General features: G+C 33.3%; 1 pseudogene; it reads left to right on the top strand.

The window, feature by feature from the left end:
* The first annotated feature begins 287 nt into the window (after positions 1 to 287).
* On the top strand, positions 288 to 11868 carry LOC132858240 (uncharacterized; annotated as a pseudogene).
* The last annotated feature ends 397 nt before the right edge of the window (positions 11869 to 12265 follow it).

The following is a 12265-nucleotide window of genomic DNA, read 5'->3' as shown; positions in this document are numbered from 1 at the left end:
CCTTTTAAATAAATTACATAATCATTTACCGACACACCACGTGGACAGCTCAGAGGTAAACAGAATTGACCTTCTGAAATAAGTCAAACAAGGTAAGAAATCTCTCTAAACTATGTTTTTATTCAGCTTAATATATTTTATAATATTAATACAACATTAATATATTTTATGTATATAAAAATCTGATTCTGATGAACTAGTTCATTGTTTCCTCAACTAGCTATTCTCATTTCTTCATGAAGTGCAGTTGAATATCTGAAGTTGTTATCATTCCATCTAAACACAAAATGAAGAATTCACAAAGGTCCATGCCTCCTTTTTTAGGTAAGAACTAATTAAAATATATATATGTATATAAATATATATCAAGTATATTTAAAACAAATATTGTGTTAGCATTTGTTACAGTAAGCCATGTACCACCAAAATGATTTATTTACTATCTCCTGTAAATATTCAGAAAATTTAAAATAGAATTTATTTTTTCATATATTTTTAAAATACCTATATACAATATCAGATCCTATTACGCATCCTCCTAAGCCATAACATACTCAAATGTATAAAATTAAAATATATAATTTTGCACAGGGATATATATTTTCTCAATGCTGTGGAAACTGACCTAAATGCAAGGTAAGAATATACATTTTTCTATAAAATATAAATAACTGCATGGTACAAAAGGTGTGAGTTTCCTCATGCCTAAATTAATGTAGGGAAAAGTCAAACGACAATCCGAACAATTTGAGCTAAAATTAAATTAAATTAAAAACTGTTCTCTCTCTACTGTTCTCTCTCTCTCTCTCTCTCTCTCTCTGTGTGTGTGTGTGTGTGTGTGCGCGTGTGTGTGTGTGTGTGTGTGTGTGTGTGTGCATGCTGGTTTTCTTGTTTTCCATCCAGTTGATTTGGCATTAGGGGGAAAAGCAACACAATCTTCTACATACTCTAACTGTGATGCATCCTTTGCTATTGATGGCAACAAAGAAACTAAAGCATATGACCACTCATGTACACACACATATCTTTAGAATAGCCCATGGTGGAGGGTGGATTTGTTGGTGGTGTATAACATTAGCAATGTAATCATCACTAACAGAGGTGATTGCTGTTCAGAACGGATAAATGGTGCTGAGATCCACATTGGCAATTCCTTAATCAACAATGGCAACAATAACCCCAGGTGAAAAAAAACAAAAACATTAAAATTTATATTTATAAAATTCAAAATGACTGTTTACTTTTAGAGATTTATTACTGCTTGCTAATAAAGCTTCATGTTTCAGCAATTTACTATACTTTTTTGTTATGCATATACAACTTTATATACTTTCTATACTTTAAGACATTATAATGTTCCACTATGTTGCTTATAATGTAATGTGGAATTGTGACTGAATTATTTGTATACATAATTTAAGTTGTTTATGAAATATATTACAAAATATTTTAAGTGTCTTCAATTAGGGATTTTACTGATTACTGATTTTTTTTTACAATACTGTACACTTTATTTTTTTAAAGTAGACATTTAACATTTAAATAAAAATTTATTACAAAACATGTACATAACGGTTTATTACTTCAATACGATCTGATTGTCAGGGACATTGTAAATGATAAAAAAATCTGTAATTCTGACATATAAATCATCACGGAATGAACTGTATTCTCAAATGGAAATGGTCAGATTCATTTTCTGCCAGTGTAGCCCTGACAGTTGTTCAGGCTTATATGAATCCACTCATTCAGTTATGTTCTCATTCCTATAATTAAACCTTATGAAGACATTTGTATGTTAGAAGATACAAGTGAACAGATTAAGGACAGAATATAGTAAATTACTGCAAAATATATGTAATAGGCTAACACACTTATTAACTTCAGGGTGAGAAAAAGAGAGAGTGTGTTGAAGGAACAGTTGCTATAATGTTAGGGTTATGATGAATTATGTGTTTGTGTAATTTTATTATACAAACTTAAACCTGAAAAATGATGATGTGCCATTCTTTAATAATTCTTTATAAGGCATTATTAACGTTGGAGCAACTTATTATTTAACATTGATTACCCCTCTATTATCTCCCCTGACCTGACCTCTGTAGATGTGTTGTTATCTCAAGTATCCTTGCTGGTGCCTCTGTAAGCTACCCTTTAATATGCAGGGTCGTTATGTGAACGTCATTATTCCTGGTCCTAGCCACATTCTCACACTCTGTGAAGTGGAAGTCTATGGTGTTCAAGGTTACACTTTTATATTTAAATCCTAATTTCATATAAATGTAAAGTCCTTATCCATTTGACAACAGTTGCTAAATATTAATATTGATGACTTTTCTGTAGTCCCTGTTACTAAGAAGGCATTTCTGAGATTAAAGTTTAAAAGCAGTGAGGATCTCAGCAACCCTACCATGAGGGACAAAGTTCTTCAAAAGGTGTGTGTTTGTGAGAATATACACTCAGTTGTCAGTTTATAAGATACACATATCTTGTTAAACTCATTGACCATTACTGACTGCTGTCTTTCTGTTGTGCTGTATAATAAGTGTATTATGTGACACACTGTAAATTAAGTATTACATAGCACATAACAGTAATTTTTCTCCATAGATCAAATCTGCCATTGCTCCATCATCAGAATTTCAGGTCTCTTGGAGAAAGAAACCAGAAGTGGAAACTGAAGCTTAAAAAAGGTACTAAATCTTAAAAAAACTACTTCTTATCTTCCTCCTCATATTACTAATACTATAATAATAATAATAATAATAATAATAATAATAATAATGTCTGGGTCTAAGTACTAGTTGCATAAAGCACCCACATTAGCCAGTGCTTATCAACCTAAATATATAATAGATTATAGAATATTAAAAATTAATAGACCATACTTATTAATTTTTAATATTCTATAATCTATTTTGGAGATTATAGAATATAATGCGGTTCTAGTTTGGATGGCACCTTGGGTGAAAGCCCCTCTCAGCAACCCCACCACCAACCCCAACCATTAAAACATTACACATTGTACACACTTATTACAAGATTTTAAATTGAAACAATACAAATGCTAATTTTTAACTGGATAAATATTTCCATTTGATGGTGTATGTGTTTGTCCCCGGTTGTGAGGCCGGTTGGATGTACTGCCAAATTCTCTGAAAAGCATTTGGAGACAGTTTGGAGACATGAACATTCAATTCACAGGAACAGCTCTGGTGGACATTTCTGCAGTCAGCATGCCAATTGCACGCACCCTCAAAACTTGCAACATCTGTGGCATTGTGCTGTGTAATAAAACTGCACATTTTAGAGTAGCCTTTTATTGTGACCAGCCAAAGGCACACCTGTGGAATAATCATGTTGTCTATACAGCATCTTGATATGCCACACCTGTGAGGTGCATGGATTATCTTGGCAAAGGAGGAAGTGCTCTCTAACATAGATTTGTGAACAATATTTGAGAAAAATAGGCCTTTTGTGTACATAGAAAAAGTCTTAGATCTTTGAGTTCAGCTCATGAAAAATGGGGCAAAATCGATCCTGCCCGTGGGCTGCAGTCGCAGGACTTTGATGTTATACTTTTACAATAATTTTTTAAAACTTGGGCGCTCTAGCTGTACCAGTCTGGGCGGATGCCCATGTCGCCCATGCTTAAATCCGCCACTGTTTCAACTTCACTTTGACATCTGTGAACATGAAAAACACTGACAGCCACATTTTTTTTTTTTATGAGAATTTACTTAAACATTATTAGAATTGATTGTGACAACCTTACTATTTACAAAGCTGAGTGGTTTGACAGTAATTTTTAATATAATCCTTAATATTTAATAAAGTCCTAGGGCTATTTTGTTAACAAAAACTTTTGCATATAATCCAAGAAAGCAAAATATTCAGAGCTAAATGACAGTGCTAAATGGTTATTGAGCCTTTTCATTCAAAGAAAATAAAAATCATAGCAGCAAGTATTTCTAATATTAAATAAACATAAAGTCTATGCCATAAAGTTGTTTGTCATTGGGCACATACCCAGTTAACAGAAATCAGTAAGTAAGTAAGTATTTGAAGTGTTTTAGTCCAGGTAAGGATGAAATCAGTTTAATAACAGATTAAGGAGATTAAGTGAAGACTACCTTTTTTTTAATGTACTTTACATTACAGCCAGCTTATGCACGCTTTCTCTTCCTCTTTTACAGGTACAGACATATGGACAATAATTGTTTATAAAAGAACACTATAATATTGACTAATACTATTGGATCTCATGTCAGTGAAGAAGGAAAATACACTGATCTCACTGATTTTGGAGATGCACTAACCCATTCGTCTAGTCATCACAGACATGACAGGTGCCATTGTAAGGAGGCACTCAATGTTATTCCCTTCAAATGTTAATAGATCTAATGTTATGGTATACAACATATACCTTTTTACTTTGTACTTTCTTGATCATGTCTACATAGTCTTTTACCAGATATTTGCAAGGACCTTCTGGTATAGGTATGTAACCTATTGGTGCTGAGGGTCCTATTCCTTAGTGTGGGCACAGATTTAGCACTCTGACAAATATTTAACGACTGTTATCTGTAGATATGTAGACCGAAATACTTGTTGTTGTTATTATTATTATTATTATTATTATTATTATTATTATTATTATTATTATAACCTCTTACATTAATTTCATTAATGTATAAGCTTACATTAACTGATTCATTTGTTCACTTTGAATAGGATTCCTTAACTCTAAAACAGTGGTGTCCAATCTTATCCGGAAAGGGCTGGTGTGGGTGCAGGTTTTCATTCCAACCAAGCAGAAGCCACACCTGATTCCACCTGTTTAATCAGTTGTTCTTGGCTTTTATTAGACTCTGGTGTGGCTTCTGCTTGGTTGGAATGAAAACCCGCACCCACACCGGCCCTTTCCAGAAAAGATTGGACAAAGCTGCTCTAAAAGATCTGTGTTTCCAAACAGGCCCAAATAAATGACACAGCTTTAGCAAACACATAGTATATATTTGTCGTCTTTTCTTTTACTAACTGACATGCAGCCTACATGGTTGGCCAAATGGATTTCTGAACCATCTACAAAGTAATCAATGTCTGTATCAGCAAGAGGTGTTGAGCCAAGGTTTGGTCTGAGTCTGGTGAACAGTCTGCTATACAGTCATATTAGCTACCTTTAAATTCTAATTTAATAATGTCAGCAGGATACAAGACAAATATAAATGATTGCTGGGTAGACCATTGTTAAAGTAGGTGCTTATTTATAAGCATACTATCCCTAACCCTAACAACTAACAGGAAAACTAACCCTAGTTGATAAAATAGTATGGCAATAGGCTATCCTCTACCAAGCTTAGAACTATCGTATGCAATGTTGTTCCTTTGTGCCACTACACAATTATTGCATTAATACTGTTGAAGCATATCTGTTAACATCTGTATTCATATCATCTGTCATATTTGGTATGCATAAATGGAATGGTTTAATGTAATCTGTGGGTGGGTTGCTACTTTTGAATGGATTCAAAGGCTAACATTGCATAACTGTTCCTTGAGGCTATTTGTATTGCTTATAGGTAAAAACAAAGAAATCCCTGCATTTTTTCTGCTATTCTACTACCTACACACACACACACACACACACACACATATATACAGCGGGTAAAATAAGTATTAAGCACAGCTTTCACGTCACCATTTTTCTCAGTAAATTTATTTCTAAAGGTGCTATTGACATGAAATTTTCACCAGATGTTGGTAACAACCCATTCCATCCACACATGCAAAGAAATTAAACATAGATGTCCGTAAATTAAGTTATGTTTAATAATGTTAAATGACACAGGGAAAAAGTATTGAACACATGAAGAAAGGGAGGTGCAAAAAAGGCAATCAGTAATTAGAAAGCAATCCTGCCCCTTAATATCAGCTGGTTCTGTCCAAACTGATGGCCTATAAAAAGGTCTCATTACCAAGGTATCACACAAGAAACATCTCATGATGGGTAAAAGCAAAGAAAACTCTCAAGACCAGGTTGACAGAGGTTGGAAATTTATTAACTGCATTTAAACTCAAACAGGCTGTTCAGATGATCAAAAGTTTAATAATATAGCCTTCAAAAATTTTAAATCTGTGCAAAAATATGACTTTAATGTCATTGTCCTTCAGACAGTCACACTGTCATGATCTCCTGATGGCAAAAGCTAAAAAGGTTTCTGTTTTTGGACAGGGCAGGATTGTTGAGCTTCACAAGCAAGGGCTTTGAGAGGTGTCTAGCATTCTCTGGTCATTATATGTAAGACTTCTCATCTGGAAGCATGTCCCATTCAATTAAAATGTGTAAGAAAATAAGATCATTAGACTAAATGAAGAACAGATGACATGACAGGAAGGTGGAACAATAGGGAAAGGCAATACATAAGACACAAGGGGAATACAAGGAAAAGCCGACTGTGATAAAACCAGTGGTCTAGTTGGAAACTGCCCCAGTAGCCCCTAACAAAATAATTCAGTTTTCCATAGTGGTGGACCTGTCTGTAATGAACCACGCTGCTTGCCGTTACATTCTTTACACTATAGAGGTGTATCACAGTCTTTGGCAAAATGACTGGATGAAGCACGACATCTAAAGCACACGTTCATGTATTTGAGGTCACTTTTCCTCTCATTTATTGTTTTGCTTCTGAAGTTACAACATTTACCTAATGGAGGTATTATAGTTTTTTTATGTAATAGGCACTGCTTATCTGGTCACTGAGCTTTTCAGTCTTTTCAGTTGTTTTCCAAGCTTACACAGGTGGCTAATATAGGAGACATCTGGCTGTCTTTACAATGCTTGAGCTTATAACTGTTATCAATATCAATAAAACTTGGATTACTATTTCATTATATGTTATTCATATTCTGTTTATACTTTAGACAGACTTTAGGAAGACTGAAAATAGATCTTAGGTACAGCAGATTAAGTCAATTCATACCAGAATTTAACATTGAGTGGTTTAATCAAATGCTTAAAAATATGATTCATAAGTTTATTTATGATGCTTGGCACTTGGATAAGTGGCTTGGGGCCTTTTTGTTTGCAGTTTGAGAGTTCTGCAGGCCTCCAGAGCTTGTTCCCATTTGAATTATTGTAGGCCCAGTGGCATACTAGATGTCATTAGAGAACAATGGGAGAAAGGACCATCTAACAGCAAAAATTAAATTTAGCGCATTGTGGATCTGAGGGCAAAACTCAACAACTTAAATTTGCTTGAGAATGACAGTTCATACTATATGAAAGTTGTCAAGTTCAATGCCAATGCAGGGTATTTGTTGCCTGTCCAAAACCCAAAATCAAAAAGTAGGTGAAATAGTTCCTGGAACTGGCTGGCTATTGTTGTAGGTTTGTGCCCATTTATTGAAATGCCACCAGACATTCCTTTCACCAGCGTTTTGCAAATCTCTAATAAAAAGGAAAGAGAAGCTGCCATTTGCTTTAGGGAATTGATATTTTATATAGGGTATTTTGTGTGGTCCAAAATAAACTGTCATTTTGGAAAAATAAAAAAGTCTTTAGACCTGAACCTGAATGGGCAAGGCTACCTTTCTTACCTGAAAAGCACTTGTCTCCACACACACATGGTTCTAAAAACATATTTTGCATAAATTTTACATTACTCTAAGCACACTCTACATGTGAGATTTTACTTGCTGCAATATATATTAACCAGTCACTTTATTAAGAACACCATACTAATGATTGTGACGTTTCATTTGAGAAACTTTCTTTGAGATTCTGGTCAATGTAGACATGATTGCATCACATAATTGAAAGACAATATTTTCCACATTATTATCCCACCTAGCCTCAGATTCCTGTTCTTGTCTGACAAACAGGAGAGGAACCTAATTTGGTTGTAACTCATCCGCATTAACTTTGACATGTTGTATGTTCCAAAATGCTTTTCTGCTCACTGCAGTTGTAAAGAATTATTGTTTCTGTAACTTTTCTGTCAGCTTTTAGCAATCTAGCCATTATCTTCTCTCCTCTCATAAAAAAGTGTTTGGTTTTTTTGCTATTCTCTGTAAACAGGTGCAAACAATTGTCATCATTACTGAAATCACAATTTTTCTTCATGCTGATGGTTGATGTGAATATTGACTAAAGCTCCTATCTGTATCTGCATGATCTTATGCATTATATTGCTGCCACATGATTGAGCTTAGCTCTTTATCCATTACACCCTGTAGATGCAAATAACTTAAGGAGCTTTGACTTACCTAATGCAGAATTCATGCAAAATTCTATTTTGCTAAAAAAGAATCTTGAAGTCCAACCCCCCTGAAATTGGATTGTTAAGCAGTGTTAACTTTTGAAATAAACAATAATTGAAATACTATTTAATAACATTAATTTATATTTATATTTTATTAATAGTGAATATAATCCATTTGTCTAGTACGATTTTTTTGAGCAATTCCTCTTATAATTAAACACATCTACACATTTCAACAACTCAAATACAGATGTCATTAATGTTTTACCCCCATTACTTTCACAGTCTCATAATCCTGATAGTTCTAATCTTTTAAACAACAATAAATTGAATGCTTGGTGATTCAAAACAAATTTATCTGTGAAATTTTTTGCTTTACTGCAACACATTAGTACAACAGTTTTTATGAATCAGACAAGGATTGACTCAAAAAGCAATTGTAATCCTGGAGAAAAACCTATACTTGAATGATAAATAATCTATCTATCTATTTATCTATCTATCTACCCATGAAAGCCTTTTTTATATAGTTAATTAAACATATGAGCATTTTATCTTCATTTTAAAAACATTGGAAGATTCAAGTAATATGACTAAACAAATAAAACCAAGAAAGGTCTTGCCTACTTAAAGGTGTAGCACATCAGGTGCAAATTATTAGAACATTGTTACAGAGCAATTTGAAGAAAGCTTGCCCAGAGGTGACACCAGAGTATTTTGAAGCAGGTGCTGAGGGCATGCCAATTTATTTACAGGGGAAGCTAAGCCATTACAAATAATATTTGCAAAATATTGGGCTTGGGTTTTTAATCTTTTTTTTTTTTTAAATCAAAATGAAATGATTTTGCTACACTTGCCTTATTTAAACCTTAGACATTTATTTTGGTTTGCTCTTAATTGTTGAAGTGAGAGGTATCACCATGGTGAGATCCATAGAGAGACTGCACAGTATTATTATCATGGGAGGTGTGCAAGAAGGAAATGTTTGCTGTCTAAGAAAAAAAAATGAGGGCAAGACTGGAAGAACACAGAGACAAAGACTAAGACTTTAATAGACTGGAATAATGTGCTTATGTCAAAAAATAGCCTTTTGCATTGTATTTTTGGAAATTTATGGACTGTAATCTTAGGTAAACTTATTTGCATTTGCAAAAAATGTACATTTGCCTTTTAAATAAGTTACATAATGATTTACTAAAATACCAGTGGACAGCTCAGACTTGCACGGAGTTAACTTTATGATATGTGTCAAGCAAGGTAAGAAATCTAAACTATGCCTTTATTTGGTTTAATACAATATATATTTGCTATACGGTTTGCTTTTTTTTTAGAAAAAAAAAACATTAAAAGTCTGATTCTGGTAAACTACTGAATGCTATGCTGCTTCCTCAATTGGCTATTCACTTTTTCCCTTAAGTGCTGTTGTAAATCTGGTTTTATCATTTTATTGGAACAGAAAATGAAGAATTCACAAAGGCTCATGCTTCTTTTTTTAGGTAAACATTTTTAAGTATTAAAAAGATTTCAAGTATAGATTTAAAACAAATTTTGTTTTAGTGTTTAACTAACAATAAACTAAGATCAAGTTAAGATCAAGTCCTATAAATATTCAGAGCTATTTTATACGATGATATGTTTTATGCTTTAATATATTTTTAAAATACCTGATGTTATTCCTATTACGTCTCCTCCTAAGTTGGCAGGTGACAGAAGTTGAATGTGTAAAATTAAAATGTATACTTTTGCACAGGGCTATACATTTTCTCAATGCAGTGGATACTGACCCATCAGCAAGGTAGAAAATATGAGATTTATATATATATATATATATATATATATATATATATATATATATATATATATATATATATATATAAAATAATCAAAATTCTATTCACAATATCTAATATTAACAAACATTATTGTATAAAAATTGAGATTCCAAATACATACATCAACATACAAATTTTAATTCATAATGGAGTGTTTTATTAAATTCAAATTTTAATTAAATTGTGTGTGTGTGTGTGTGTATAAATATGTTTTCTTCCTCCCTTCAGTCAACCTGGCCCTAAGAGGAGTAGCAACACAATCTTCTACATATTTCTTAAACTATGCTTCCTGTGCCATTGATGGAAACAAAGCATCTGACCTGAAATCACTCTCATGTACACACACGAATCTTGATTATAATCCATGGTGGAGGGTGGATTTGTTGGCAGTGTATGACATTAACAATGTAATCATCACTAACAGAGGCGACTGCTGTGCGGAACGAATAAATGGTGCTGAAATCCACATTGGAAACTCCTTAATCAACAATGGCAATAATAACCCCAGGTGAAAAACAAATATTTATATAAAAATATCAGCATTAAAGAGATTCTTTTCTTATAGAGTTGTATTAATACTTGCATATAAAGCTTGCTGCCTATATAGGTTTTTGTGATGTATTACCAGTTAAAGACATTATAATGTTCCACTGAAATTGCTTATAATGTTACTGTATGTGAAATTGTGACTGACAATTTCACATAAAAATTATAAAGACATTTGTTAAGAAATTCTATCAATTAGTGGTACAATCATAACTGATATTAAACTTTATTACTGAACTATGACTTAAGAACATTTAAACCCAGACTTAGAACATGCACAGTAAAGTTTATGACTGCAGTTGTTTATCTGATTGACAAGGACATATTATTATAGAATTATAAAAATTCTCTAAATATGACATCATGAATTAATCATGGAATTAACTGTTTTCTCAAATCTAAATAGTTAGAATTTAAATTTTCAATAGAATAAATTAAAATCAGTTCTTCTGCACTGTTTGGTATGAGAATATAAAAAGGGTGGTGAAAGTTTTATAAAGCATTACTATCTTTAGATTAACTTATTGTTTACTATTAACTAAACTATTAACATTATAGATTCTCTCTCTCTCTCTCTCTCTCTCTCTCTCTCTCTCTCTCTCTCTCTCTCTCTCTCTCTCTCTCTCTCTCTCTCCCCCCCCCCTCCATAGATGTGCCATTATCTCTAGAATCCCTGCTGGTGCTTCTGCAAGCTACACTTGCAATATGCAGGGTCGTTATGTGAACATTATCCTTCCCGGCGTTACCCAGTACCTCACACTCTGTGAAGTTCAAGTCTATGGTGTTCAATCTTACACTTTAAATATATATCAAAGTGGGAATTAAATAAAGTCTGTTTTACAACATTTGCTAAATATCAATATTGATGACATTTTTGTAGCCCCTGTTACTACTGAGAAGAAATTTTTTAAATTAAAGTTTAACAGCAGTGAGGATCTCAGCAACCCTATCATGAGGGACAAAGTTCTCCAAAAGGTGTGTGTTTGTAAGAATGTACACTCAGTTGTCAGTTTATTAGGTAAACATACCTTGTAATGGTATTACCTCATTGGCCATTACGGATTGTTGTGATGTATTATAAGTGAATTATATAATATACTATAAGTAAATATTGCAGAAAACATGACAGTTATTTTTATTTATAGATCAAGGCTGCCATTGCCCCATCATCAGAATTTCAGGTCTCTTGGACAAAGAAACCAGAACTGGAAACTGATATGAGGTGAAACTAAGGTGAGACTGCATCAGCAAGCTAAGTTGTAACTTTTTTTAAATATCTACTGATATCTGATTAGCTGGTGACAGCCATATATTTTCATTAATTTAGTCATCATGAGAATTTATCAAAGATTGGCACACGTATGTACCATACCAAATTTCAGCTTGATCGGACTACCAGTCCCTGAAAGAAAAGCTACGTTACTTTAGTCCCACTAGTCAGGTGTGAGTCCATGTATGCACTACCGAGTTATAGCTTTATAAGTCCCACCTTCATTCATTCATTCATTTTCTACCGCTTAACCGAACTACCTCGGGTCACGGGGAGCCTGTGCCTATCTCAGGCGTCATCTACCCTGGACGGAGTGCCAACCCATCGCAGGGCACACACGCACACTCTCATTT

This window comes from Tachysurus vachellii, chromosome 2 (genome assembly GCF_030014155.1).
Source record: "Tachysurus vachellii isolate PV-2020 chromosome 2, HZAU_Pvac_v1, whole genome shotgun sequence".
Taxonomy (NCBI): Eukaryota; Metazoa; Chordata; class Actinopteri; order Siluriformes; family Bagridae; genus Tachysurus; species Tachysurus vachellii.
This window is presented reverse-complemented; position numbering and strand designations above follow the sequence as displayed.